Raw genomic sequence first — 4,991 nt, 5'->3', positions numbered from 1 at the left:
ATATTCCAGAATATTAGCTTCAAATAAACCTCTGCTGATGCTGGCATCAATAGCCTTATCTTAGGTAATCTATGGACTAACACCTATTATTCACCCGACACTCACTTCTGATTAGAGCCTACCATGGATTCCTAAAGAAACATGTATCCTAGGCCCTTTTCCAATAAAAGTCCTTAGCCCCAAGCATTGTTGACACTCATTCTTTCCTTTCCAAGCTTCACAGATATTCCATCAGCTATTCTCTGTCACTCACACCACTCAGTAAACTCTATTTTCACTTTCTCTAACTCAAGTTTGGTTTCTATCCTGCATGAACCTGAGGACTCTCTTGCCTGTTCCCATGGAAACATCTCCTGAATTTTTGGAGTCAGCCTGCCTGCATCGATTTCTCTTCTTAAATAGCTCTTTGATAGCATTTAAAGAAGGGTCTTTTCTTTAATTTTCCAGTTTACTTTCCTTATGGAAGTCAAGTTATGGTTACAGTATTTCCAGAGCATAAGACAATCAGGTAATTATCATTTTATAACTTATTGCGCAGATATCATAAAATGCTATTACTTACTATTTTTGCTACAGGCACATCAACATTGGTAAATTATTCAAGCAATGACAAAATACTGTTCATTGGATTCTATTCATTATTCTACTAATGAATTCATATTGACTCTCAATGATCAAACAATTTAATATTCTATAAACTTGTGACATGGTTAAAATGAGAAGAGTGACTTACTTAATGTAGTTTTGATATGAGAATTAAGGCTAGAATGTATCATTCTAAAATTGGAAATATTTTACAGTTCCACTGTGTAACATTGTTAAGGTGGAATGGGTAGACATCACTCTGAGATTTGAATTAAGGCACACTGTATTTTTCATTAATTAGAATACTTGCAATTCATATTCAATAAAATGCCAATGTTTATTTACAACACTGTTCATGTTTTACTTATACTTACATCTCAAAAACAATTAACCCCTACAATAAAGTGAGGGGTGATTTGCAGTTATGCAGGGATAAAATACTCACTTCTATGATAAATGATGTGTTCATCTTATTAAATTTTTTTTTTCAATTTGAAAGTAGTCACTTATTAACTGACCAGATTACAAAAAATAATCATAGTAGACACCTTAGTTCATCTTTCTTTTTTTTTTTTAATTTTTTAAAAAATGTTTTATTTATTTCTAGGAGAGAGAGAGAAAGAGACAGCATGAGCAGAGGAGGGTCAGAGAGAGAGGGAGTCACAGACTGAAACAGGCTCCAGGCTCTGAGCTGGCAGTCAGCACAGAGCCTGACGCGGGGCTCGAACCCACGAACCGCGAGATCATGACCTAAGTGAAAGTTGGACGCTTAACTGACTAAGCCACCCAGGCGCCCCCTTAGTTCATCTTTCTAATAAGCCTATTGATCTGATCTTCCCTGTTGTCAGTATTTCCACTTTCTACAGAATGGGGGGTCTTTTTCTTCATTCTCCCTCCTGGAGAAGATAACTTGAAGGGCCATAAGAAGTTGTTTGCTTCTTTGAAATATTTTCTAACAGGATAGGTCTTGTGATTCAGATCCTCCATGCAGATGATGCCATATTTACCAAGAGATCAACCAAATGATGTGTTATCTCTCAGGGCAATTCATTTCTTGTTGACTTTGCCATAACCATACTTGCACATCAATTCATTCACCAACGTCAGGTTTGGGTACTCCCCACACCCCCATGTCTGGTTCCACAGTCCTTAGCATGTTAACAGAAGCCTCATTGAGTTTAACAAAGGTGCTATTGAAGATCTGGTGAAGGCAAAGAAGCTGAAACACCTTTTGAAACTTTAGGCTCACACCATTCATACCTTTGAGCTTGTTGACAAAAGCCAGTTTAGGTTCTGCAGGTACCTAGACATTGCCAGTTTTTCTTACCATCCAAGCCATCTGAATCTCAGGTTTGTACATCTGCCTATATTCTAGTAGTAAAGCGTAGGTTTTTTTTTTTAAATAAATGAGCTTCCTCCTTGCTATTTGAAGTATCTTTTGGGCAAATTTCTTTCCCAGACACTTGATCTTCAACTCTGAAATTCCTTTGCTTTTTCTTAAGGGTTTTGAGCACAGCAGAAACCTCTTTTTCCTTCTCTTCTGAACCCTCCATAGTTCCAGCCCAAGAGTCCATTTTATTAATTTCAAATGAAATTAATTCTATGTTTAATCCTAAAGAAATGTTCAAAGTTGAGAAATCTATTTTAGTATACAAGGCTTAGTTCTAACCAATAATTTTAATATTGGTGATAATTATGTAATCAAAAATTATTCTTTGGTCAAATTATATAGTTAGTTACATTAGTAACTTTTTTCTCAAAAAGTGTTCCTTCTCAATATTATTTGAAGTGTGTAAAACTTTGAATGCAAATACGTATTCATTTTTATGTTGACCCTGAGACTATTTTTTCTGTATATAGGAAATGAAAACAAAACCAAAGAAAACAAAAGAGAGGGAGAACAAGAGAAGACAGACACTTGGTAACAGCAGTTATCTTTAAAAATCATACTCTTTTAGACAGGCTGTTCTAACACAGTGGATTTGAGGATGAAAGTTGAATAACTGACCCTGAGACTATTTTTTCTGTAAATAGGAAATGAAAACAAAACAAAAGAGAGAGAGAATAAGAGAAGACAGACACTTGGTAACAGCAGTTATCTTTAAAAATCATACTCTTTTAGACAAGCTGTTCTAAAACAGTGGATTTGAGGATGAAAGTTGAATAACTGTAAGTGAATGAAAATTATATAAGGGCTATAGGAATAGGAAAAGGGGTGGTGATAATAGAAGACAAAAGAAGAAACCAAACATTTTCTCCAAAAGAAGCACTTGACTAGGAAGGGAGATAAACACAAGCCCAAAGGAATCCTAATTCCTGTTGATGACAGTTTATATTTTTTCCTCTTCCTGTAACATCTCACATCTCCTATGTTTCCACTCTCTCTCTCTTTATTTCACCTTATTGCCTTAGTCTTCCCTTGTGTTACTTCATTCATGATCTTGCTGGTTCTTCATATTTCTGGTTTGTTCTTTTAATCTCCGGAAAATATTCATAACGGGTAAATGAAGCTAGAATAGCCTTTTTCTTTTTTTGGTTTATGTTGCTAGAAAGAGGCAAGATATTCTATGGCTGAAAATCTGAGGCACGTTATCTAGTAGAATAAATTTTTGAAATGTCAATGGACTTGAGTTTCCTCTTATTTTCTTCCTTTCTTTTCCCTATTGCTTAGTCTTTTCTACACTCAAGTTCAAGAGAAAGGTAGGTAAAAATAAGAGGCTTCATTGCACTGACCTTCACAGACCCCAAATTAACCACTAAGCCATCATACTTACACAAACATATACATACACACAAATAATCCACCCCATATCGCCTGTGCATATAAGATAAAAACCTTAAATGAAGAGTCTAAGACTGCTAATTTTAATCTGTAGTAGAATGAAGTTAGTTGAGTTAAAGACGAGTCAGTACATTTGATTCACATGCCTATTATTGATGGTGACTTCAGGTATCAGCTACTGTATCTCTTACAGATTACTAACCCTATGATGTGAAGAAATTCTACAAAAGAAGATGGCCATGTTCCAATAGATAAATCAATAAATATAGAATATGTAATTCTCAGAAACAACTGATAAGACACAGTTTTTTTTTAATCTGAAAATATCGGCTCTGAAAAAATACTAATAATGTTTGCAATCTATTAAAGAGCTACCAGTTACATGTCAGAAGGAAGTTTGCTACATCTAAACTATGATCTGATGATTTTATTCCTAGATATATACCCCAAAGAAATCCTTGGTCCTATGCAACAGGAGACATGCATAATATTGTTCCAAGGATAAAAGAAAACGGGGAAAACACTGCTTAACAAAATCATGGATAAATTGTAGAATATCACCAGAATAGAATATTATGCATCAATTAAAATGAATGAATATAGCTAAATGAATTAAATTAAAAAACATAACATCGAATCCTAAACATAAGCACTAAAATAATAAATATAGCTTAAAGCTTTAATATAAATATACAAACTAGCAAAATGAAAAATGTTATAATATAATGAAATACATATTTATATACATATATATCTTAATGTGTATACACACATATATATGTAATACATATGGAAATAAATGGAAAAAATTATGCACAAAAAATTCAAGACCTTTAGAGAGCAAACCAAGGAATGCCAAGTGGATTTCAAAAATGAGTTCAATTTTCAAATATAGTAGTATTTGAATGTAGTAATTGAAAACTGAAACTTTTCTCAATAGTATTATTTTTAGTTGCCATATGTATATTATCTATATTTTGCATGTATGAAATGTGAAAAATATTTAAAAATAAAAAGGAAAAGCAGTATAATCCCTTTTTAAAATTTATTTATTAATCCCTTTAAAATATATGTATTAATGAAAGGGGCACCTGGAGTGGCTCAGTTGTTTAGGCTTCCGCCTCTTGGTTTTCAGTTTAGGTCACAATCCTATGGTGAGTTCAAGTCCCCCATTGGGCTCTGCACTGCCAGTACAGAACCTGCTTGGGATTCCCTTTCTCCCCCTTTCTCTGCCCCTCTTTCTCATGCTGTCTCTTTCAAAAATAAATAAATTGGGGAACCTGGGTGGCTCAGTTGGCTACACATCTGAGTTCAGCCTAGGGTTCAGTCATGACCTCGCCTTCCAGAGTTTGAACTCCCAACTCCCCCAACCCTCCCACCCCTCCCACATGGCATTGGGCTCTGAGACTAGAGCCTATTTCAGATTCTGTGTCTCTCTTTCTCTGCTCCTTGGCCATTCATGCCCTGTCTCTCTTTCTCAAAAATAAACATTAAAATTGTTTTAATTAAAAATAAACTTTAAGGGAGAGAGGGCAAGATGGCGGAGAAGTAAGGAGCTCCGTTCTTGCACTCGCGCCCATACATCACACAGAAAAGATCTGAAGCCATTGGAAACCTTACAAAA

General features: G+C 34.8%; 1 pseudogene; it reads right to left on the bottom strand.

Moving 5' to 3' along the window:
• Positions 1–1,383: 1,383 nt before the first annotated feature.
• LOC120227378 lies at positions 1,384–2,138 on the bottom strand (annotated as a pseudogene).
• Positions 2,139–4,991: the final 2,853 nt, after the last annotated feature.

The sequence above is a fragment of the Hyaena hyaena genome, unplaced genomic scaffold, assembly GCF_003009895.1.
Source record: "Hyaena hyaena isolate Hyena2069 unplaced genomic scaffold, ASM300989v1 scaffold_2249, whole genome shotgun sequence".
Taxonomy (NCBI): Eukaryota; Metazoa; Chordata; class Mammalia; order Carnivora; family Hyaenidae; genus Hyaena; species Hyaena hyaena.
The sequence above is the reverse complement of the archived record's forward strand: the minus strand, read 5'-3'. Positions and strand labels throughout refer to the sequence as shown.